This window comes from Ahaetulla prasina, chromosome 8, assembly GCF_028640845.1.
Source record: "Ahaetulla prasina isolate Xishuangbanna chromosome 8, ASM2864084v1, whole genome shotgun sequence".
NCBI classification, from domain to species: Eukaryota; Metazoa; Chordata; class Lepidosauria; order Squamata; family Colubridae; genus Ahaetulla; species Ahaetulla prasina.
This window is the reverse complement of record NC_080546.1, coordinates 9,395,178-9,421,979: the sequence shown is the minus strand read 5'-3', so window position 1 is coordinate 9,421,979 and position 26,802 is coordinate 9,395,178.

Genomic DNA, 26,802 nt, shown 5'->3' with positions numbered 1-26,802 from the left:
TCAGGAAATTTCTCCTTAGTTCTAAGTTGCTTCTCTCCTTGATGAGTTTCCACCCATTGCTTCTTGTCCTGCCCTCAGGTGCTTTGGAGAACAGCTTGATTGCCTCTTCTTTGTGGCAGCCCCTGAGATATTGGAAGACTGCTATCATGTCTATATAAAAGATGTTTGGAAGACATCTTCTATATATCAGGTAGTCCTTGACATATGACCATAATTGAGCCCAAAACATCGGTTGCTAAGTGAGACAGTTGTTAAGTGAGTTTTTCCTCCTTTTACAATCTTTCTTGCCACAGTTGTTAAGTTAGTAAAGGTTGTTAAGTGAATCCAACTTCCCCATTGAGTTTGCTTGTCAGAAGATGGCAAAAAGTGATCACGTGACCCAGGGGCGCTGCAACTGTCATATATATGAGTCAGTTGCCAAGCGGCCAAATTTTGATCAATGGGAATGCTGCAATGGTAATAAATATGAAAAGTCACGTTTTTCAGGGCCGTTGTAACTTCGAATGGTCACTAAACGAATGTTTGTAAGTCAAGGGCTACCTCTATTTGTAAAATGACAGTACAGGTAGTCCTCGAGTTACGATCACAATTGAGCCCAAAATTTCTGTTGTTAAGTGAGACGTTTGTAGTTTTGTCCTATTTTACCACCTTTCTTGCCACAGTTGTTAAGTGAATCGCTACGGTTGTTAAGTTAGCAACACCGTTGTTAAGTGAATCTGGCTTCTCCATTGACTCTAATTGTCAGAAGGTTGCAAAAGGGGATCACATGATCCCTGGATAGTGCAACTGTCATAAGTACATGCCAGTTGCCAAGCATCCGAATTTTGATCATGTGACCCTGGGGATGCTGCAATGATTGTAAGTGAGGAAAACAGCGTCACTGTTTTCAGTGTCGCAACTTTGAACTCTTGCTAAAGGAACGATTGTCAGTCGAGGACTACTCGTGTTCATAACATTCATAAAGTTCATAGAATCCTTTCAGAATCACCAATATGCAACCAAAACGAATATATGAGGGCATTTTCTAACATTTGACTGCTTCGTGCAACACCTGCAACCAGCCTGTCAAGGAATTGCGCAGCCGGTGTCCAAATGAGTCAGTAACGCAGACACCAGTTTTGCAGTTTTATATAAATATATTTTACATTTCTATTTATATCAGCCGAGATAGTCAGGCACATCGCTACATCGTGAGGTAAAACGTCAAGTAAAATCGCAGAACAGCCTACAGAACACCCAGAAGGAGAAAAAGGCGGGAAAAAAGGGAAACGCCCCTTTTACACCCAGCGACCAATCCTAACGTAGATTGCCTCATTCAAGCGACACTTGGATTGATTGATTGATTGATTGGAGAGCCGACACTCTCCAATCAACCAACTACAACTGTGTGTTCTGGCCCATTATACACTTTACTGTCCCAGAAATAATAAAATAAAATAAAATAATAAAATAAAATAATAAAATAAAATAAATTAAAATAAAAATTATTAAATTAATAAATTAAATTAAATTAAATAATCAAATCAAATCAAATCAAATCAAATCTGAACACAGCCCAAAGTCAATCCTTGCTTAAGAAGACTGTTTTCCACCCAAGATGAACAAGATTGCCTTCAGCTTGGGCCGTTCAACAGCCTCGATCGCTTTCGACCCCGGATCTCATTCTTTGGAGCTGGGCAACTATAGCCATGGATCCTAATTTCGCTTTTCAGCCGATTCATATTTCAGTTGCCGGTGCCAACTTGGCAAAGTGCCTTCCAGCTGCGAATCTGTTCTGCAAACTTTCCTGCACCCAGCCCTAGTTTCAGCGCGTGTGCTATGCAAATGTCACCACCCCGATGAGTAACGATTTTCGTGACCGTTTCCACCGTACTGCGAAAGCCGCAGCAGAGAAAGTTTGCCTATTGCTCATACCAGGATGTGGTGTGCATACAACTGTCTACCTCTGAGAAAAGCAACTCATTAAGGGGGGGGCGGGCAGTGGAGGGTGAGCTGGGGGTGGGTGGGAGTTACTCATTGGCAGGAATCTACCAGATTCCTAAAAGCACTACTCAAGGGTGAGTTCATGATCCTGGGCTCCTGCTTCCTGCTGTTAGTTCTCATGGTCTAGCCATCAGGGTTGATGGGCGCCAGTGGACTGTTCAGATTCATGTTCTGCTCAAAGCAAAATTGGGTATTTTCAGGGCCACATTTCCCCAGTGGGATAATTTATTGAGCTGGAGTTTTTTGCATGCCCATAGGATAGGATTAAAGAGGGGAAAAAAGAAGGGGCTATCTTCCTATCTTCCTTCCTTCCTTCCTTCCTTCCTTCCTTCCTTCCTTCCTTCCTTCCTTCCTTTCTCCCTCCCTCCCTCCCTCCCTCCCTCCCTCTTGCCTTCCGCCTTCCTTTCTCCCTCCCTCCCTCCCTCCCTTCCTCCCTCCCTCCTTTCCTTCCTGCCTTCCTCTTGCCTGCCTGCCTGGCCTTCCTTCCTTTCTCCCTCCCTCCCTCCCTCCGTCCCTCCCTCCTTTCCTTCCTACCTTCCTCTTGCCTTCCTTCTTTCATCCCTTGCTTTCTTCCTCTTGCCTGCCTGCCTTCCCTCCTTCCTTCCTCTTGCCTTCCTCCTTCCTTTCTCCCTTTCTCCTTCCCTCCCTTCCTCTTGGCCTCCTCCTTTCTTTTCCCCTTCCATCCTGCCTTCCTTTCTTTCTCCCTCCCTCCCTCCCTTCCTCTTGCCTTCCTTCCTTCCTTTCTTCCTTCCTTCCTCTCTCCCTCCCTCCCTCCTTTCCTTCCTGCCTTCCTCTTGCCTTCCGCCTTCCTTTCTCCCTCCCTTCCTTCCTCTTGCCTTCCTTCCTTCCTTCCTTCCTTCCTCTTGCCTTCCTCCTTCCTTTCTCCCTTTCTCCCTTTCTCCCTTTCTCCCTCCCTCCCTTCCTCTTGCCGTCCTCCTTTCTTTTTCCCTTCCTTCCTTCCTGCCTTCCTTCCTTTCTCCCTCCCTCCCTCCCTCCCCCCCTCCCTCCCATTCTTCCTTCTTCCCTACCTTCTTCCCTTCTTCCCTCACTCTTTCTCCTTCTTCCCTCCCTCTTTCCCCTTCTTCCCTCCCTCTTTTTTATTTTTAGTAGTATTTTGAATACAAAATATAAACATTAAAGAAAAGATGAGAATTAGAGAAAAAGAAAAACAAGACAAAAGGGAAGAGAAGGAACAAAAAAACTTAGAATCATTACTTCCACCCTTCTTTCTATTGAGTAGTTGCCATCTTCCTCTTCCCCTCCCACTTTAACCTTTTTTTTTTTACTCCTCAGATCCATAAATCATAAAATTCAGTCCATCAGCATCCATCATAACGTTGAATGGACACTTAGCAGTTGGGCAGAAAGCGTCATAAATCGAGGACTACCTGTAATCACTTTATCTACTTACTACCCTTCATTTAGTGACCATTTGAAGTTATAACATGGGAAAAAGTGACTTACTTTATTATTATTTATTATTTATTAGATTTTTATACCGCCCTTCTCCCGAAGGACTCAGGGCGGTGTACAGCCAGAAATAAAAACAGTAACAAATACAATTTGAAATAAACAGTTAAAAAACTTATTATAAAATTGGGCAAAAATTTAAAACATATTAAAAATTTAAAACCCATTAAAATACATCCAAAAAATTAAAATTTAGCATTTAAAATTTAAGCCAACCCTGCGCGAGTAAATAAATACATCTTCAGCTCGAAAGGTCTGAATAGAATAGAATTTTATTGGCCAAGTGTGATTGGACACACAAGGAATTTGTCTTGGTGCTTATGCTCTCAGTGTACATAAAAGAAAAGATACGTTCATCAAGGTACAACATTTACAACACAATTGATGGTCAATATATCAATATAAATCATAAGGACTGCCAGCAACAAGTTATAGTCATACAGTCATAAGTGGAAAGAGATTGGCGATGGGAACTATGAAACGATTAATAGTAGTGCAGATTCAGTAAATAGTCTGACAGTGTTGATGGAATTATTTGTTTAGCAGAGTGATGGCCTTCGGGAAAAAACTGTTCTTGTGTCTAGTTGTTCTGGTGTGCAGTGCTCTATAGCGTCAGGCAATTGGCGTAAGCCAGGGGGAAGTTCGTTCCAGAGAGTAGGAGCCCCCACAGAGAAGGCTCTTCTCCTGGGCGCCGCCAGCCGACATTGCTTGGCGGACGGCACCCTAAGGAGTCCCTCTCTGTGTGAGCGTACGGGTCGGTGGGAGGCATGTGATAACAGCAGGCGGTCCCGTAAGTACCCAGGCCCTAAGCCACTTACAACTTACAACTAGTCCTCGCACTTACAACCTCCACAGCATCCCCACAGTCACTTGATCAAAATTCACGTCCTTGGTAACCGGCACATATTTCTGCAGGTTGCAACATCCCAGGATTTGGGGATTATCATTTACAACCTTCCCAGCCGGTTTCTGACAAGCAAAGTCACTGGGAAAAGCTGGGTTTGCTTAACAACTGTGTGATTCACTTAATAACTGCAGTGATTCACTTAACACCTGTGGCAAAAGAGATCATAAAATCGGGCATCGCTCACTTGACAACCGTCTTGCTTAGCAATGAAAATGTTGGTTGTAAGTCAAGGACTACCTGTGCTTCCCACAGCTTCCATTAAATGGTGGTTTCATGAAGATCTTTTTCTATACGGGTTTATTAGTTTAGAATACAAAATACCAAAACGAAGGAGGGAAAATAAGGGAGGGAAAGGGGAAAAGGAGAAGTGTAGAAAAGAAGGGGGGAAAAAGAAAGAAAGAAAAGGTGGACTTCCGATTCACTTCGGTGCAGTAGAATAAAACATCAAATCCCAGCTTTTTACTTTTACATAATAAGATAAACTAAAAGGGACGCGGTGGCTCATTGGCTAAGACGCTGAGCTTGTTGATCGAAAGGTCGGCAGTTCAGCGGTTCAAATCCCTAGTGCCGTGTAATTTGGGGTGAGCTTCTGTTACTTGTCCCAGCTTCTGCCAACCTAGCAGTTCGAAAGCAGGTAAAAAATGCAAGTAGAAAAATAGGGACCACCTTTGGTGGGAAGGTCACAGCGTTCCGTGCGCCTTTGGCGTTGAGTCATGCCGGCCACATGACCACCGAGACGTCTTCTGACAGCGCTGGCTCTTCGGCTTTGAAACGGAGATGAGCACCGCCCCCTAGAGTCGGGAACGACTAGCACGTATGTGCAAGGGGAACCTTTACCTTTACTTTAATAATATAAACTAGCCATTTCTGTATCAACAAATCTATCGAATCAGTAAAACCCAAAATCAAAGTTTCTTTCCCCCCCCCCACCTCAAGAACAAAGTCCAGAAGCGGTTTCCAAGTAGAGATAAAAGTATTTGTATTTTTTCTTTGATCAAAGCAGTCAATTTAGCCATCTCTGCTAAGTCCATCAACTTTTGCAGCCGTTCGTCCATGGTGGGGATCAAAACGTCCTTCCGTTTTTGTCCGTAAAGTTGTCTTGCTGCCGTCAACCTACATAACATCAAAGTTCCAATTTTTTTTTTCCTTCCCAAGTCTTTTTCCACTAAACCGAAAAGAAAAGTTTCCGGTTCTATCTTTATGTGTTTCGTGAAAAACTTAATATCTGTCAACTTGGTAACCGTCCCATCCGTATGAAGGGCCCGGAAACTCAGAAAGTAGATTAAATAAACTGCACTTTGCTTGGCCTTGAAAAGAAAAATGTGATGTTGCAGGAAGAACCGGTTTGTTCCGAGGTTGAACAGCGGTCCGAATTGGTCACAGGACTCCAGGCTGAAGCCGAATGTTACTCAGGTACATTCAGGGAAAACAGGTCATGTGGTTCAATTATACAGAAAAACTGGTTTTGCCTGCCTTGGTCAATTAACGGATCAGAAACTGAGTTCTAAAACTTTGAATTAATTGATTGATTGATTGATTGATTCGGAGCTACCGGATCTGGGTTGCAAACAATCATTGGATGGCAGCTAATGATCTTACCACAGGATGCAGTGGCTCAGTGGCTAAGATGCTGAGCTTGTCGGTCGAAAGGTCAGCAGTTCAGCGGTTCGAATCCCTTGTGCTGCCGTGTAAACGTGAGTGAGCTCCCGTTACTTGTCCCAGCTTCAGCTAACCGAGCTGTTCGAAAGCACATAAAAAATGCAGGTAGAAAAATAGGGACCGCCTTTGGTGGGAAGGTAACAACGTTCCGTGCGCCTTTGGCATTTAGTCATGCCGGCCACATGACCACGGAGACATCTTCAGACAGTGCTGGCTCTTCGGCTTTGAAATGGAGATGAGCACTGCCCCCTAGAGTCAGGAACGACTAGCACGTATGTGCGAGGGGAACCTTTACCTTTAATGATCTTACACTAGGCTACCATCTGGTAACAGTTTGGGGTTTGGCAGCTGTGATATGATAGCCTTAAATTTCCTATATGAGCTATTCCTGAAAATTGAATTTAAAATCAAATGAAATCTAATTTGTACCTATTTCTGTAACCGTGTATGAAAAATGCATGGAAACCCTTAGATTTTCTAGAAATATCGCCGCACAATTCAGTTACAGTAGTGGCCAAAATTGTGGAAACCTTTTGGGAAAAGTGTATTTTTGAGGTTTGATGGCTAATAACAATTTTTTTTTGAGTTTCAAGATAATTCTATTCCACTGCTGGAATGGCCTGGAAATAGCCCAGACCTTCACCCAATTGAAAATCTATGGAGCCGACTAAAGAAACTGGTTAGTCAGAAACGACCCAGCAATAAAACCCAGTTAATAGAAGCCATCCTTCAATCTTGGTTTCACATTAGAACAGCTGCAGAACTAAAAGACTCGGTTCACTCCATGGGAAGACATCGTAAGGCCGTCATTCATGCCAAAGGTTACCCAACTAAGTATTCACTGACATGGGGATCATTTTTGTATATCTCGGTTTTTTTTAACGTGTTTCACTTTTCTCCTTTATACTGTAACTGCTATTCTAATAGCAAATCCTTCATAAAAGTTATAGCATTACATTTTCGATTAAAGTATCTTTCCATTTGATATATAATGTACACTGAGAGCATATGCACCAAGACAAATTCCTTGTGTGTCCAATCACACTTGGCCAATAAATTCTATTCTATTTCATTCTATTCTAATTTTATGGTACTACTCCCCCCAAAAAAGTGGTGTTATTAGCTAGTTTTAGAAAATACACTTTCCCCAAAAGGTTTCCACAATTTTGGCCACTAAGGTAGACTTAGGAGATTTCTTAGCTAGGAAATGCTGGCCTAGGGTGAAGCCTGAAAAAGAGTGGTGGGCTGCAAAAAGGCAGTTGGCTTGTAGCCCCAAGTTCTCCTCTTCCTATTTTCAATGTATAGAAAGAATAACAGAGTTGGAAGGGACCTTGGAGGTCTTCTAGTCTAACCCCTCTCTTCTTAAAAACTTCCAATGTTGGAGCATTCACAATTTCTAGAGGCAAGCTGTTCCACTGATTAATTGTTCTAACTGTCAGGAAATTTCTTCTTAATTCTAAGTTGCTTCTCTCCTTGATGAGTTTCCACCCATTGCTTCTTGTTCTGCCTTCTGGTGCTTTGAAGAATAGCTTGACTCCCTCTTCTTTGGGGCAGCCCCTGAGATATTGGAACACTGCTATCATGTCTCCCTTAGTCCTTCTTTTCATTAAACTAGACATACCCAGTTCCTGCAATCTCTTCTTGAAAACTTCCAGTGTTGGAGCATTTACAACTTCTGCAGGCAAAAATTGTTCTGTTGTAGAAAGCTTACGTCTTAAAGTGAGGAGACAAGACCACGAAGGATTTGAGAAACAAGAATTAATTTATTATTTGCGCAAATAGGACACAGACCCCCACTCCGGTGGAAAACAAAGGTCTGAGCATCGAGCATGGCTTAAACATAATCTTTTATACTTTTTGGTTACAGACATTGCCATAAGAAAAAAAGAAGAAGTTATCCTAATTGGTTGAAATAAACAAAAGCCCATATATGGTCTACTCTTATCATACACCTTCTGGATACACGTGTTACTCTCAATGCCCCCTCCTCTTTGCCACATAGTCACAAGAACAGTTTGTAGAAATATTTCTGCACTTTCCCGAAAGCTTGCAAAACCATATACCTGCCCAATGGTATACTTCTGCTTTCTAAGTGACACGTTGACTTTTATACAAGTTGGTAATATCTGATCTTGTTATAATCCTAACAAATAAACATAAAGCACTTGTATTATAAAGCATTGGGGTCTTGCTTCAGTTCCACTTATTAATTATTCTAACTATCAGGAAATTTCTCCTCAGTTCTAAGTTGCTTCTCTCCTTGATCAGTTTCCACCCATTGCTTCTTGTTCTACCCTCAGGGGCTTTGGCGAACAGCCCGACTCCCTCTTCTTTGTGGCAGCCCCTCAAATATTGGAAGGCTGCTATCATGTCAATGTTTTTTTTTCCCCTTTGCATTTGGTAGTCCTCAACTTACAATAGTTCATTTAGTGACCATTCAAAGTTACAGTGGCACAGAAAAAAGTGACTTATAACCATTTTTCACACTTATGACCGTTGTGGCCTCCCCCCCCCCCATGGTCATGTGATTTATATTCAGATGCTTGGCAACCGACTCATATTTATGACGGTGGCCGTGTCCTGAGGTCACGCGATCCCCTTTTGCGACCTTCTGACGAGCAAAGTCAATGGGGAAGCCGGATTCACTTCAACAACCGTGTTACTCATTTAACATCTGCAGAGATTCAGTTAAGAAACGTGGCAAGAAAAGTCAGAAAAGGGGGCAAAGCTCACAACAAATGTTTCACTTAGCAACATAAATTTTGGGGGTCCGTTGTGGTCGTAAGTCGAGGACTACCTGTATAGGGTCGGGAGCTACCCAGAATAATTTAACTAAAAGATAAATACAGTTATGGCCACAAATGAGGCCAAAATTTCCATGGCTAAACAAGTACAGTTGTGTTGTGGCTCCCGCCCCCGAACCTGGACCCATGCCCGAAAGTGCCTTGGAGCCGGGCCTGCTGCCAGAAAGTGACTCGGAGCCAGGCCTGCTGCCAGAAAGTGACTTGGACAGTGAGGGGGAAGGGCCATCAGGACTTACCTCGGAAGCACTGGCCTCCCTGGATCAGCTCCAGGAGCCAGAAGCAGGCCAAGTGAAAGAGATAACGAGGCCTCCTTCTCCTGACTCTTTCCACCCCCCAGGCCACGCCTGCAGACCCAGCTGACAGCAATCAGGCTTGGCTGAATCCTAGGTTTTGTAGGCAGGAGAGAAGGGAATGACAGAAGCAGGGGAGGGGCAGGCCTAGGAAGTGCTGAGTCATGGAGCCACACCCCACAGGATATAAAAGGCAGCAAGAGCTGGTGTGTCTCTTTGTATCAGGCAAATCCACGGATTGACTAGAGCTGAAGGTTGTGACTCACCAGCGTCTTGGCAGCTATCGAGGGCTCTTGGCAGACGCTGATTCTTTTGCTGCCAGAGCTGATAAGAGCCGGCTAATTAAGCCATCGTTCGGACGGAGGCGAGGAGGACACAAGAAGTCGCGAAGTGAATTTTGCCCCGTTGTATGACCATTCCTGTCACCGTTGTTCAGTGAATCGCTGCAGTTGTTGAACTCACAGCAGAGTCGTTAAGTGAATCTGGTTTCCTCACTGACTCTGCTTGTCAGAAGGTCCCCAAAAATGACCCCAGGACACTGGAACCGTCATAAATATGAACCAGTTGCCAAGTGTCCCAATTTTGATCACCTGACCGGGCGGGGGGGGGGGGGGGAAATGCCGCAACGGTTGCAAGTGTGAAAAATGGTCATAAGTCCCTTTTTTTCAGTGCTATTGTAACTTTGAATGGTCACTAAATGAACTGTTACAAGTTGAGGACTACCTGTATATGCCCAGACCATTTACAACTCTTATTTTCTTCCCTTTGCTTTTCCTTCTGTTTTGGATTTCGTGGTTTAAAGTCACTCTTTTTTTTTTTATTATTTGCATTTATATCCCGCCCTTCTCTGAAGACTCAGGGTGGCTTACACTGTGTTAAGCAATAGTCTTCATCCATTTGTATATTATACACAAAGTCAACTTATTGCCCCCAACAATCTGGGTCCTCGTTTTACCTACCTTATAAAGGATGGAAGGCTGAGTCAACCTTGGGCCTGGTGGGGCTTGAACCTGCAGTAATTGCAAGCACCTGTGTTTTAAAACAGACTGTCTTAACAGTCTGAGCCACCAGAGGCCCTTTCCTTGAAGAGTTTGCTTTATCAATGATCTTGAAAACTATCGGTGTCCCAATTTAAAATGTTCCCCATGTTGAGAGAGTGTGTGTGTGTGTGTGTGTGTGTGTGTGTGTGTGTGTGTGTGTGTGCATACTAAGCACTTTAGAGCAGGGGTCTCCAACCTTGGCAACTTTTAAGACTTGTGGACTTCAACTCCCAGCTTTGCTGGCTGAGGAATTGTGGGAGTTGAAGTCCACAAGTCTTAAAGTTGCCAAGATTGGAGACTCCTGCTTTAGAGTTCCAGTGAAATATATTTTTAACCTCTCAACTGTGATTCCTGGCTTAGAAACCATCCACGAGATCCTTGACTCCAGGGAATAATCTTGGGGAAATCTGTCAGCTGATTTCGAAAAAGAGAACAATCACCGTTTATTAACCCGGTCATGCTTTGGAGGGAGCGCCAAGAAGAGACCGGTCACAGATGGAGTTCTTCAGCTATCAGTGGGAACCCATCAGTGGGAGTCCGTAATATTTGTGATGGTTTTAGGGAAGCTCAAAGACCGGTTCTTTAATAGCCACTTGCATGGATGTCCCTGTGCTTTTTTGATATTGAGATAGAGATGAATGGATGAACGGCTAGATAGATAGATACATAGATACAGATATAGAAAGATCAATAAAGGATAGATAGATATCATCTCAATCAATCAATCATCTGTTGGTCCATCCATCCATCCATCCATCCATCCATCCATTCATCCACCTAGCATCCGTGTGGGTGTCTGTCTGTCTATCTATCTATCTATCTATCTATCTATCTATCTATCTATCTATCTATCTATCTATCTATCATCTATCTATCTATATCATCTATCTATCTACCTACCTATCTACCTACCTATCTACCTATCATGTATCTATCCATGGTATCATCTATCTATCTATCTATCTATCTATCTATCTATCTATCTATCTACCTACCTACCTACCTATCTACCTATCATGTATCTATCCATGGTATCGTCTATCTATCTATCTATCTATCTATCTATCTATCTATCTATCTATCTATCTTGATGAACCTTGATGAACATATCTTTTCTTTTATGTACACTGAGAGCATATGCACCAAGACAAATTCCTTGTGTGTCCAATCACACTTGGCCAATAAAATTCTATTCTATTCTATTCTATCTATCATCTACCTACCTATCTATCTGTAATCTATCTATCATTTATCTATCTATATGCTATCATCCATCTATCTATCTATCTATCTATCTATCTATCTATCTATCTATCTATCTATCTATCTATCTATCTATCTCTCATCCATAAATCATCTATCACGGAAGAGCCCTGGTGGCACAGTGGTTAGAATGCAGTATTGCAAGCCCACTGTCTGGAGTTTGGTCCTGATGGGACTCAAAATCCATCCGAGGTCGGTAAAATGAGGACCCAGATTGTTGGGGGCAATGTGCTGACACTTGTAAACTGCCCAGGGTGCTGTAAAGTGTTATGGGGCGGCATGTAAGTCTAAGTGCTATTGCTATTAACTATTGCTCAATGGCTGTCCAATCTCTTCTTAAAAACCTCCCAAAATCTTATTTCCTGCCCCCCTCTATGCGTTTTAAGAATGGCTGTGTTGCAGTGAAGTCTGAAGATGGAATATAACAGAAGTCTCCAACCTTGGTCCCTTTAAGACTTGTGGACTTCAACTCCCAGAGTCCCTCAGCCAGCAAAGCTCTGGGAGCTTTGGGAAGTTGAAGTCTGGGAGTTGAAGTCCACAAGTCTTAAAGGGACCAAGGTTGGAGACCCCTGGAAAAGAAGATCCACTGGAAACGTCAGAAGCGCATGGAGCTCAATATTAGGAGCTCCATGCTGTATATGAAGAAGCTGCTATTTGCATACCAGAGAACTTTTTGAATCCATTCCCGTGTGGTGCTTCTGAGCTGTGCTATTATTACCAGTTCCATATTATTTTCTTGTCATTCATGTCTTAACGCAGACCGAAATCCCAGTTACCGTTTTGGCTGCCGCTAGCTTAACAGATGGTAGCAGTTAATTATATCCTAATTTGTGTATCTCTATTCTATTTATAAAAACCTCAGGGTTAGTTTTTTTCCCCTTCTTTTTCTCACATTATATTTCATTCTCCCAAGAGACAGTTTCATATCCAGGCTCAGCAGCAGGAGGACCGTATTCCATGCTTAGCCAGCTGCGCCCATTCTTCACTTTCAAAGCTGTCCCACTTTGGCAAGTTTTTTGCACTGAGTCCATTGGCCCTGAGTGCTCTATGAGTGGAACGATAAAGGGGAATGCATATAGGCACTCAATTGAAACGTAAAGTTATTGACTTTAAATAGGCTACCATGGTGATGGTGCTGTAGAACTGACATGGGAGACCCAGCAAGAAAGGAATGGACACACACAAAACACAAAACACACCTCTGTCCACTCATTTATCCATCCATCCATCCAGCCAACCATCTGTGGTAAAATAGGTAGGTAGGTAGGTAGGTAGGTAGATAAAAGATAGAGATAGATAGATAGATAGATAGATAGATAGATAGATAGATAGATATAGGAAATAGACATGATAAAAGAGGAGAGAAAGAGAGAGAGAGAGAGAGAGAGAGAGATGGATGGATGGATGATAGAAGAGTAGAGATAGATAGATGATAGATAGATAGATAGATAGATAGATAGATAGATAGATAGATAGATAGATAGATAGATAGATAGATGAGAAATAGACATGATAGATAGAGGAATAGATATAGATAGATGATAGATGATAAATAGACAGATGATTGACAGATAGAGAGATAGATAGAGAGATAGATGGATGGATGGATGGATGAGAGATGAAAAATAGATGATTGACATAGATAGATGGATGGATGATAGATAGACGATAGATGAGAAATAGACATGATAGAAGGTTAAATATAGATAGATGATAGATAAACAAGAAATAGATAGCTAGATAGATAGCTAGATAGCTAGATAGCTAGATAGATAGATAGATAGATAGATAGATAGATAGATAGATAGATGGATGGATGGATGGATGGATGGATGGATGGATGGATGGATGACCGATCAGTGAAATCCAGCACAGGTTCTGACAGGTTCTGGAGAACTGGTAGTAGAAATTTTGAGTAGTTCGGGGAATGGGCAAATATCACCTCTGGCTAGTCCCAGAGTGAGGTGGGAATGGAGATTTTGCAATATCCTTTCCCCAGGAGTTGGGTGGGAATGTGGATTTTGCAGTATCCTTCCCCTGCCATGCCCACTAAGCCACGCCCACAGAACCGGTAGTAAAAAAAAATTGGATTTCACCACTGTGATAGAAAGATGAGAAATAGACATGATAATTATAGACAGGAGAGAGAGAGGGGGGAGGGGAGAGAGAGAGAAAGAGAGAAACAGTCATGGCAATTTGAATTAAGGAAAGTCAACTAATTCCATATGGTGGCCATAGAGAGTGTCCCAGATGCATAAAAGTTCCAGAAAGTTTATCATAGGATGATAAACAAAGCTGGCTGGAGAATTCTGGGAGTTGAAGTCCTCCAGGCTTAAAGTTGCCAAGGTTGGAGACCCCTGGACTAGAAGACCTCCAAGTCCCTTCCAGATCTGTTATTCTGTTATGAATTATTGATTTTATTATTTTATTATTTTTACTCATTTATTCCTTGGATTTCTACCAGTCATGGCTTGGTTGCTGAAAAAATTACATTAAGATATCAACAGGATAATAAAAGAAAAGATCAATGCAATGAGGTACAGTAACTGGTCCATGATAGTAAACCACAATAAATGAAAATTTCATGGAGCCCAACCATCCAATCATACTTGTCCCAACCTAATCCAACTCAGTTCAACCCAACGAATAGATTGATGGAAATATTTCATAATCAAAAGCTCTCCAAAATGTTAACAAAAATGTTTTGTTAAACAAAATGTTTAACCATTTCCAGAAAGCCAGTAGAATGGGAGATGATCAAACTTCCAGCGGGAAATTAAGACATAATTTGATCTACCTCTCCTTCCCTTTTCCAAGCCACAAAATAGATTTAACGTACGTGTTCTCTCTCTGTCTCTCCCTCCCTCTCTTTCTCTCTCTATCTCACACACCACAATGCAAAATTTCTAGCAGAATCTGAGGTGATAATTCTGCAATCGTCTCTCAATTGGGGGCATTGCCCATCATCTTTAGGAGGTAGATGAGGTCATCTCTCCTCTCCTTCCCCCTTTTTTTTTCATTATATTTGAGACAGCCTCATGTTTGGTACTTCCGAATTGGTGGCCAGATGCCTAATGGGGTGTCTTGGCTTCATTCAAGGGGGTTCTGAAAAGACCAATCTCTTTCTCTCCCTCTTGGAAGCCTACTGAGGAGTAGAGAGAGGAGGAGGAGGAGCAGAGGTGGTATTCAATGGGTTCGCACCAGTTCCGGTGAACCGGTAGCAGCAATTACAGGTGGGCCCGCATCTCCGCCCTTCCGCCCCGGCTCCATATCGTGGACACCTTTTCGAGGCCGGACACATGCGCAGAAGGCGTGCAAGCAAGCAAAGCACATGCGCGGAAGGCCGGGCGCATGCACAGACAGTGCGTACATGGCAAACAGGTGGTAAAAGTAAGTGAAACTCACCCCTGGGGAGGAGGAATGGCTGGAGAAAGGGATAACATTGCTGCCCTCACCCCCCAAAAATAGGCAGCAACTGGATGGATGTGCATTATACAGAATGGATCGTGCAGCCCAAGGAAACGGTGAACTAGAGAAGTTTGAGGCTGATCGAGAAAAAAGAAATATCTATTTCAAACACTATTTGATTCAGTAATCCAGTGTTCCTTAACCTTGGCCACTTGAAGTTATATTGACTTCCAGCCAGGGGAATTCTGGGAGCTGAAGTCTACACATCTTCAACTTGTCGAGTTAGAGAAACCCTTCGGTAATCAAATCTTAAAGTCTATTAATCCTTGTTGTTGTTAGTTGTGAAGTCGTGTCCGACCCATTGCGACCCCATGGACAACATTCCTCCAGGCCTTCCTGTCCTCTACCATCCTCTGGAGTCCATTTAAGCTCACGCCGACTGCTTCAGTGACTCCATCCAGCCACCTCGTTCTCTGTCGTCCCCTTCTTCTTTTGCCCTCAATCTTTCCCAGTATTAGGCTCTTCTCCAGGGAGTCCTTCCTTCTCATTAGGTGGCCAAAGGATTTCAGTTTCATCTTCAGGATCTGGCCTTCTAAAGAGCAGTCAGGGCTGATTTTCTCTAGGACTGATTATTAATCTTTCAGTATTTAAGTCAAAAATTCTCTTAGCTCAACAGTTGCCCATCACATGCCAAAAAAATTACAAAAGCATCGATCAATAGTGGAAGGCAGAACACCAGCAAACTGTTTATAGAGTTGCCTTTTACCTGTTTCTACCTGGTTTGGAAGGGACGCGGTGGCTCAGGGGCTAGGACGTTGAGCTTGTAGGTCGGCAGTTCAGCGGTTCGAATCCCTAGTGCTGCCGTGACTCATGCCATGACTCAACGTGCCTTTGGCATTGAGTCATGCCGGCCACATGACCACGGAGACGTCTTCGGACAGTGCTGGCTCTTCGGCTTTGAAACGGAGATGAGCACCCCCCCTAGAGTCGGCAACGACTAGCATGTATGTGCGAGGGGAACCTGTACCTTTACCTTTTTACCTGGTTTAAAACAGGTTGGTAACTGTACAAGGGTTTTATTATTGCGACCAGCTTTGGCGACTCTTGGGGTTAATCTGAAAATAAGGGCAGAAAGATTTGGCGGTTTGGCAATTAAATAAATAAATGAAGGCAGGGGGCATTCATTCTCTAGGTGTGCCTTCCAGGTGGATGGGTAGGGGCCTCTGGTGGCTCAGCAGACTAAGTCTGCTTAGACTAAGCAGACTAAGACTAACACAGCTGCTTGCAATTACTGCAAGTTCAAGTCCCGCCAGGCCCAAGGTTGACTCAGCCTTCCATCCTTTATAAGGTAGGTAAAATGAGGACCCAGATTGTTGGGGGCAATAAAAGTTGACTTTGTATATAATATACAAATGGATGAAGACTATTGCTTAACACAGTGTAAGCCGCCCTGAGTCTTCGGAGAAGGGCGGGATATAAATTCAAATAAAAAAAAAAATAACAACTTCCATGAAGCTCAGCCAGCCTCGTGTGGGTGGTATATTGGGTGGGGTTTATGAGTATTGTAGTTGATAAAACCAGCATGAGGATCCCACACTGAAGGAGGCTGCCCTGCGGCTTTTCATCCTTTGAAATTATTTCAAAGGATGTGAAATTATTCTATAAATTGGGCACATTTAACATTTGGAAATTTTGTTGGATTACAGGCAAGCTCTTTTGAAACGAAGTCTTCCCCCCGCCCCCCCCGCCCCCAATACACAAACCACTCTTTCAAAAATAATCAGACCGCTTATGGCTTCTCATTCAAAAGAGTGTTTTTACCCAGAAATAAAACTGTGTTTTCTTGAACACAGCAGGATTTATTTCCCCCAGTTTGTATGATAGTTTCGTAAGAAACATTAAAAAAAAAAAAATAACCAGCACAAGACTGGATGACAGCAGAAAGCAGGTGAGAAGCAAATACCTCAAAGTATAAAAGAAAAATAACAGAAATGTTAAACAGAAATGTTAAAAGAGGAAAAATGAATGGAGCGCTGAGTCATTAGAGTCCAAAAAGAGTAATCGTGCTGTGAACGATTTTAAATCGTTTTAGAATGTGTTGATAAAGTAATTAATTATCACACACACACACACAAACACACTAAGGGGAACTAAGGAGAAAAAGTTTAGCGGTAGTAGACATTTATATAAATGTTAAGCAAAACTGGCACATGTAACAGAATAATAGAGTTGGAAGGGACCTTGGAGGTCTTCTGGTCCAAGGGTCACCAACCTTTCGGACCTCAGGGACCACTAAATTCATCATTTAAAATCCTGCCGACCGCTAATATGATCTGCCTAATGACCAGCTGGGTGGGCGTGGCTAGGTGGTCATGTGACTGGGTAGGTGTGGCCAACTCAATGTCACTCATGTTGAGGGATGCCTTGCTGGCCTCTACTCACCCCTCCTCTCCCAGCTGCTCCTCACCTGCCCACCCGGGATCCTTAGGGCCCCAACAGGAAGCAGTTGCTGGAGCTAAGCAGCCACCACGAGAAAGAGTTGGCAAAAGAGCTGGCTCAGTTCAAATTGGATCTGACCGAGAAGGAGGCTCAGCAGAAGCACCTCACTGAGGACTATGAGCATAGGCTTTCCAAGCAGAGGGAAGATCTGTGGGAGTGCAAGGCCAGGTACCGGTGCCCGAAGGCTCAGTGGGCTGAGATGGTCAGCCAGTTCCAAGCCATGAGGCAGTCCCACTGGAAAAAGGACCTCCGGCTCTTCGCCACCAGCACAACTTCCCTCCAGCCTTCACCCAAAGCCCCACATCAGGAGGCTGAAGCAAACCCCAAGTCGGAATTTCTGCCCCCCTCTGACCCACACAGAAAGACCCCGAAGGGGGAGACTCTCTGCAGCATTGCATGTATCCAGCCCAGGGGGCATAATTTGAGGACCCCTGATTTAGTGCAATATAAAAAAATGCAAATAATTTTTCTGCGGACCACCAAAATTTTTTCGCAGCCCACCAGGGGTCCATGGACCACCAGTTGGTGACTGCTGTTCTAGTCCAACCCCCTGCTCAAGCAGGACACCCTGTATCATTTCAGACAAATGGTTGTCCAACCTCCTCTTAAAAACCTCCAGTGCTGCAACACCTACAACTTCTGGAGGCAAGTTGTTCTACCGATTCATTGTTTTCACTGTCAGGAAATTTCTATGTTTAAATCACATGATTTTTTAAAACACACATCTTTTGCACTAAGGACACCACTAACATACAGTAGTGGCCAAAATTGTGGAAACCTTTTGGGGAAAGTGTATTATCTAAAACTAGCTAATAACACCACATTTATTTTGGAGTAGTACCATAAAATTATATATCACATGGAAAGATAATTTAATCAAGAATGTAATGCCATAACTTTTATGAAGGATTTGCTATTAGAATAGCAGTTACAGTATAAAGAAGAAAAAACGAGATATACACAAATAATCACGGTGGAAAAAGTGAGATACACAAAAATTATCACCATGTCAGTTAATACTTAGTTGGGTAACCTTTAGCATGAATTACGGCCTTACAATATCTTCCCATGGAGTGAACCAAGTCTTTTAGTTCTGCAGCTGTTCTAATGTGAAACCAAGATTGAATGATTGCTTCTATTAACTGGGTTTTATTGCTGGGTCGCTTCTGGTTAACAAGTTTCTCCATAAATTTTCAATTGGGTTAAGATCTGGGCTAATCACAGGCCTGGAAGGGACCTTGGAGGCCTTCTAGACCAACCCCTTGCCCAAGCAGGAGACCTTATTCCATCCTAGACAAATGGTTATCCCCATGGCTTGGTGGGCGTGGCATGGCTTGGTGGGCATGGCAGCGGAAGGATACTGTAAAATCTCCATTCCCACCCCACTCCAGGCGAAGGTTACTGCAAAATCCCCATTTCCTCCCAATCAGCTGGGACTCAGGAGGTAGAGAATAGATTGGGGCGGAGAACAGATCCAAGGTAGCATGGATGATGTTACCGAGTTTGGGTGATGAATTTCCTGACAGTTAAAACAATTAATCAGTGGAACAACTTGCCTCCAGAAGTTGTGGATGCTCCAACACTGGAAGTTTTTAAGAAGAATTTGGATTAACCATTTGTCTGAAGTGGTGTAGGGTTTCCTGCCTAAGCAGGGGGTTGGACTAGAAGACCTCCAAGGTCCCTTCCAACTCTGTTCTTCTAATTAAAAGTGTTGTTGCGGCACTGAAGATTTGCTGCTCCCTTTGAAATGCGGCTTTCTCGTTCTTGTAAATAAATTCCTTTTTCTGTGCATTCTCCTTTCCAATTAACAAATATTTTGGGCTTAAGACAGACCAGCAACGATTTGGGTGGAGTGACGCAAAAGTCCCAAACAGATAGACAAGATACAGACCTTCTGGGGCCCTTTATGTGCAAATAGAAGAGGCGGGGGGAAACATAAGAAGCTAACGTTCTTCCTTCTTTAGGTTGTTTACAATCTCTCATGTTTAAAAGGTTTCCATGAAATCTGTCGGCATGGGAAAAAGACAGCAACATTGTTTAGAATTTGGATTATTTAATTATTTGAGCAGGCTATTTCATCATTTCCAGTTGATTGGAGTACAGTTCAGAGGTGGGTTTCAGCAGGTTCTGGCCAGTTCTGGAGAACCGGTAGCGGAAATTTTGAGTAGTTCGGAGAACCGGTAAATGCCACCTCTGGCTGGCCTCGCCCCAATCTATTCTCTACCTCCTGAGTCCCAGCTGATCGGAAGGAAATGGGGATTTTGCAGTAACCTTCCCCTGGAGTGGGGTGGGAATGGAGATTTTACAGTATCCTTCCGCTGCCACGCCCACCAAGCCATGCCACGCCCACCAAGCCATGCCACGCCCACCAAGCCATGCCACGCCCACCAAGCCACACCCACAGAACCGGTAGTAAAAAAAAAATTGAAACCCACTACTGGTAGAGTTGCGATATGTTTCCGAATGAAACACTATGCAACCCATTTTAATTGATCTTTTCACAAGGAAGGGAAGAAATTTCCAAGTCTTACTTTCATATTTTTTATACATCTTTTCCTTTTTAATTCTTTCCCTCCCAACCAGTTGTTGGAAAGAAATTGTTTCTAACTTATGTCCCAAAGACGCTTTTCTTTCTTTTTTTTTTTCAAAAGGCAAGATAGACTTTCTTGTTTTTCCTTGAAGACGTTTTGCTTCTCATCCAAGAAGCTTCTTCAGCTCTGACTGAAAGCTGGAGAGTGGAAGGATTTATCATATTTTTCGGACTATAAGTCGCACCTAAATTTAGAAGAGGAAAACAACAACAAAAACGTTTTTTGGTCTCCGCGCACCCCATTTTCAGCCCTTTTTTCTGCCTGTGGGATTTAAAACCCAAATTTGATACTCATAACTCCAAGACAAGTCTGATTAACAAAATCAAAGATTTATTGTAAAAAAATAGGAAAATAAAAAAAAAGAAAAGCGGTTGCAAGCGCGGCCTCTTAGACTCTTCCCAATTGGATTGAGTTCAAAGAGCGCAAGAAGCAGTTTTCAAGCTACACATTTTATACTCCTACACAATGCACGCCATGCCTAAGAAATGGCCTCTAAGAAAGGGCCTCTGGTGGCTCAACAGGCTAATGCAGCCTGTTATTAACAGCAACTGCCTGCAATATTGCAGGTTCAAGTCCCACCAGGCCCAAGGTTGACTCAGCCTTCCATCCTTTATAAGGTAGGTAAAATGAGGACCCAGATTGTTGGGGGCAATAAAGTTGACTTTGTATATAATATACAAATGGATGAAGACTATTGCCTGACATAGTGTAAGCCGCCCTGAGTCTTCGGAGATATAAATGCAAATTTAAAAAAAAAAGAAATTCCCCCCTTACCCCCTTTGTCCTTTTAGTTGTTTTACACCTTTAAGGGTCATCTTGGCAATTTCCGTCCATCCTCTGATTATCTTTTCTTATTTACTTGTAATTTTCACCTTGGGCCGATGTTCCTGTCTCCTGATAGGATTTTTGGCTCAGGCGTAAGTTTCTGCCTCCTGGGGAGCTCTTATCAAGTCATAATACATTGTCTCCACAATTGATTACATTACCAATTGTAGTCACTTTGCATAGTCAGAAAACAGCAAACAGATAGTCTCACACTTTGGTATTACATTTGTTACAATTTATAAAAGAATAACCTTTATTTATTTCCTTTATGCCTGTTTTTTTAAAACTGTTTTTTTGGCCCAGTTTCGAGGCTTTTTTTCAGCCTGTTTTTTCTGGAAAAACGGGTTGAAAAAAGCCTTGAAAATGGCCCCCAAAAGCCTCAAAAACAGGCTGAAAAAAGCCCTGAAAAATTCCGGAAAAAGGCCCAAAAACAGGGCATGCGGAGGCCAAAAAAACGGCCGGTGGGTGGGTGGGGCTTCGACAATATCCAGTCTATATGACACACAGATGTTTTCACCCCCTTTTGAGAGACAAAAAAAGTGCATCTTATAGTCCGAAAAATACGGTATAGTCTCCACCATTCAGTCAGAACTGAAGAAGCTTCTTTGATGAGAAGCGAGATGTCTTCAAAGAAAAACAAGGAAGTCCAGTTGTCTTTTGAAAAAAAAAGCGTATTTGGGACAACCGTGACCTTTTTTTTTTTTAGTAAAAAAGTTTTATTTCCATTTTCCAACAACCTATTCAATATACAGTCTCTTATTCAACATTAGTCATTAACTTTCATTTGTTACTTATTCGGACCTGCCCAGCTACCACTTCCTTCCTTAACAAACCTTTCCTCCTCCCTTCTCTACTTTCTTCTACTTTCTTCATCCTTCCTCTCCTTCGCTTTTCTACATCCTCTCCTCCTTCCCTACTCTTCTCTTCCACCCTTTCTAACCCTCTCTCTTTCCCCTTTCTTCTTCCTCTCCTTTCCCCCTTTTCTACCTCTCTTTCCTACCTACTTTCTTCCTTCACTCTCTCCTCTCCCTTTCCATTCCCTTCTGAAATGGCAGCTGAGCAGCCCCGATTTCATTTCAAATTATTTCTATTTCTTAATTACATATCTTCAATCATTCCTTTACATTGATCCTTCATCTCCCCCCCCTCCCCCCTTCCCCTCCCTCCCCCCTCCCCCCCCCGAGACTTCCCAGAACAAAGTACAGGGTATAAGATTAACAATCATAAATTAAAATACAACATAAATCATAAGGATACTTTTGAAGACCAAACAGCAGGGACCAAATTTGCTGCATCTGGCTGATAAGAGAGGGGGGGGAAATCTGATTTTTTTCCTCAACGCATTCTTATGCATTGAGCATAATTGGGCAGCTACTCAAATCTGATCGATTGATTAGATGCCACTGTGTCAGAACTCACTCTTCGTCAGGCTCCAGAAACCAAAAAAGACACCCATAAACTATTTTTAAGCCATTTCCTTTGTTGTTCCACACCTATAGAGAGAAATCTTGCCAAACTAAAAGCAACGAATAAACCCCTAAATTTCCATTGCCAAGCAAGACGGTTCTTAAATGAGCTTTGCCCAAGGGGTGAAATGTAAAATTTGTTACTACCGCTTCTGCTTGGTGGTAGAGGTGGGTACTATGACTGGGTGGGCGTGGCCAATTTTTTTTTTTAACTTTTAAAAGCATTTTTCTATAACCTCTTCGGCCAAAGAGGTTGTAAAAAAATACTTTTAAAAGCCTGTGATTGCTTTTAAAAGGTTCTGGCGATCAGACAACTCAGCTGGGATCGCCAGAGGAAAAAAAGCTTTTAAAGGGTTCTGACAATCCCAGCTGAGTTGCCTGATTGCCAGCCCAGAACCTTTTAAAAGCATTTTTTTTACACCCTCTTCGGTAGAAGAGGTTGTAGAAAAAATGCTTTTAAAAGGTTTTAATGATCCCAGCTGAGCCGCGCGATCACCAGAGGCTTTTTTTAACTTTTAAAAGCATTTTTTCAGCCGAAGAAAAAATGCTTTTAAAAGTAAAAAAACAAAACCTCTGATGATCGCGTGGCTCAGCTTGGGTTGGGGCAGGGGCAGGGTTTTTTCTACCAGTTCTCTGAAAGGGCCTCTGCTGGCGCAACAGGCTAATGCAGCCTATTATTAACAGCAACTGCTTGCAATTACTGCAGGTTCAAGTCCCACCAGGCCCAAGGTTGACTCAGCCTTCCATCCTTTATAAGGTAGGTAAAATGAGGACCCAGATTGTTGGGGGGCAATAAGTTGACTTTGTATATAATATACAAAAGGATGAAGACTATTGCTTGACATAGTGTAAGCCGCCCTGAGTCTTCGGAGAAGGGCGGGATATAAATGCAAAAAAAAAAAAAAAAAAACACCACCCGCTGCCATTGCTACCAGATCGGGCGATCCAGTCCGAACCCGGAACATTTCACCCCTGCTTTGCCCCATATTAGGACCTTCCTTGCCACAGGTGTTAAGTGAATCACTGCTAGTTGTTTAATTAGTAACACGGTTGCTAAGTGAATCTGGTTTCCCCATTGACTTTGTTCATCAGAAGTTCACCAAAGCGGATCATGTGACGCCGGGAACACTGCAAACATCGTAAATACGATCCAGTTGTCAAGCGTCCAAATTTTGATCATGTGACCACGGGGATGCTGTCGTTAAGTGTGAAAAATGGTCGCGGGTTGCTTTTTTCAGAGCCATTGTAACTTCGAACGGTGTGGAGCTGGTATTTAGCTGGTTCAGATTGGTTCGACCGAACCTGTAGCAGGAATCGCGGGTGGGCCTGCTCACCTGCCCCAGCTCTATGCCGTCCTATTTAGGCATCTTTTTGAGGCCAGGCGCATGTGCGAAAGGTACATTCACAAGCAAAGTGCATGTGCTGAAAGCCGAGCGTACATGCAGGTGTTTGCGCGAAACGGGCGTGTGTGCGGGGCGAAACGGTAGTAACAAAATGTAAAACCCATTGCTGGAACAGTCACTAAACGAATGGTTGTAACTCGGGAAGCACTCCTGCATTGAAAGCTGGGCCCGTAAAGTTTGTTCAATAACTGTTTGAAAAACGTCTAAGCTTGATTCTACAGTCGAGTTCAACAGACCGATCGCCTTTGTTCCTTTTCCGTAATTTTGGAAAACTCAGCTCCTGTTTTAGCCAGGCATCGGTATGAACGAAGTGCGGCTTCCTCTGTGCCTTTTGAAAAAGTGGGATTGGAAAAAGATCCTTGAAAGCAGGCAGAAGAAAGTCGGATTCCCCAGAAGAGGGCTCCAAAATAATAAAAGAAGAGCTAGAAGGAGGAGCCGTTCCAATCCGAGGAGACTGATAGGAACTTTTGCAAAAAAATGTTTCAGTAAAAGTGACAAGAGACCTCAAGACCACCCTCCGGGTCAGAACTAATTTGGCCAGTTTCTCATCTCCAGGTGGCCGCTCAGCCTGAAACTCGGTGGTGCCGAGCTAGCAGGATGGCAATGATAAGACCCCTCCCCAGATGTTCTTATCTTCTTGCTCTCTGTGTCAAATAATTTAATTTCCTTCCTTCCTTCCTTTCTTTCTTTTTTATTTTTCTCCCTTCTTTTTCTTTCCCTTTTCCCTCCCTATTTCTTCCTTCCTTTTCTTTCTTTTTCTTTTTTTCTTTCTTTCTCTTTCTTTCTTCTTCCTTCCTTCCTTCCTCTTTCTTTTTTATTTTTCTCCCTTCTTTTTCTTTCCCTTTCCCTCCCTATTCCTTCCTTCCTTTTTCTTTCTTTCTTTTTCTTTTTTTCTTCTTCCTTCCTTCCTTTGTTCCTTCCTTCATCCCTCCCTCCCTCCCTCCCTCCCTTCCTTCCTGTCTCTCTTTTTCTTTTTCCTTTCTCCCTTCTTTTTCTTTCCCTTTTCCCTCCCTACTTCTTCCTTCCTTTTCTCTTTCTCTTTCTTTCTTTCTTTTTCTTTTTCGTTCTTTTTCTTTCTTTTTTCTTCTTCCTTCCTTCCATCCTTCCTTCCAGTTTCTCTTTCTTTCTTTCTTTTTCCTTTTTCCCTTTTTTCTTCCCTTTCCCCTCCCTACTCCTTCCTTCCCTTCCCTTCCCTTTCTTTTCTTTTTCTTCCTTCCTTCCTGTCTCTCGCTCTCTTTCTTTTTCTTCCTTCCTCTGTCCCTCTCTCTCTTTTTCTTTCTTTCTTTCTCTTCCTTTCTTTTTTCTTTTTCTTCTTTTTCTTTCTTTTTGTTCCAGGATTACCAAATTGGCTTTAGCAGTGGTATGTTATGAATTGCTACTGCAAATTACTAGTTCAAAAATTTCCCTGTGTCATAATGAATCAGTTTAGGAGGTAAACATAGTAATCCATGTTTACAATATTCTACACCAAAATGAGATTTACTTACTTACAACCCTAGTTTGTTAGTATAACAGAATAACAGAGTTGGAAGGGACCTTGGAGGTCTTCTAGTCCAACCCCCTGCTTAGGCAGGAAACTATACACTTCAGACAAATGGTTATCCAACTTCTTCTTAAAAACATCCAGTGTTGGAACATTCACAACTTCTGCAGGCAAGTTGTTCCACTGATTAATTGTTCTCACTGTCAGGAAATTCCTCCTTAGTTCTAGGTTGCTTCTCTCCTTGGATTAGTTTCCATCCATTCAGCAAATATGCCTGTGGCATTTTATGGCTTACAATGTTTGTAAGTTGAGGACTACCTGTAATAGAGACAGATTGCAAACGTTTTTCGAATTTAACCATTCCAACCTGCTGTTTCTTGAGATTGCTTGAGATTACCATAAATGTAGGTGAATTCCTCATTCTTTTGCCCAGTAACGTTGTAAAATCCCGGAGATATTTTGCGCTATTTTGCAATGATGGAAGCAAGCTTCCTGGACCAATAAAAAGGAAGAGAACATTTCAGCACCTTTGCAAGAACTGGCAGGTCTGCTTGGCGAGTTTGCATAACGCTTGGAATGAAACAAGCAGAGCTCTGGATCTGGTCCAATATTTGCTTTCTTCTCATTCCTGCCTCTGTCTTGACTGCTCCAGGTACTAACTCCAACAGGTAGACAAGAGATAAAGCACAACTCACAATAACAAATCTTTTCTTGCCACCGTTGTTAAACGAATCACTGCCGTTGTTAAGTGAATCCAGATTTCCCCACTGACTTGGCTTGTCGGAAGCTGGCTTGGAAGGTGAAACAAACGAATCCCTGGATGCTGCAATTGTCATAAAAAAATGCCAGTCGCCAAATGCTTAAATTTTTAGCACGTGATTGTAGGGATGATGAAACGGTCATAAGTGCGAGGATTGGCTGTAAGTCACTTTTTTCAGTCCGTTGAAGTTTTGAGCGGTCATAAGCGAATGGTTGTAAGCCGAGAACTAGGTGGACGAATGGTTGTAAGCAGAGAACTAGGTGGACGAATGGCTGTAAGCCAAGAACTAGCGATATTTCCCCGAAGAAAGGTTAAGATATATATATATATATATATATATATATATATATATATATATATATATATATATATATATATATATATATATATATATATATATATATTCTGAGGTTTTCATGGTGTTTGTATGTAGGTCTTTGGTTATTCGGGTTTTCTCCCGCGTAAAATTGGAAGTATCTTGGCGATGTTTCAACGAAGTCTCATTCGACATCTTCAGGCTTCAGCTTCGTGCTTCTGGGAGCAATTTGCCTGAAGATGACGAATGAGACTTCGTCGAAACGTCGCCAAGACACTTCCAATTTTACGTGGGAGAAAACCCGAATAACCAAAGACCTATACACACACACACACACACACACACACACACACACACACACACACACACATACCTTTACCCGTGAAAACCTACGAAAACAAATATATATATAAATATATATATTCTGAGGTTTTCGCGGGTGTTTCTATGTAGGTCTTTGGTTATTCGGGTTTTCTCCCGCGTAAAATTGGAAGTGTCTTGGCGACATTTCAACAAAGTCTCATTCATCATCTTCAGGCTTCAGCTTCGTGCTTCTGGGAGCAAGATGACGAATGAGACTTCATCAAAACGTCGCCAAGACACTTCCAATTTTACGTGGGAGAAAACTCGAATAA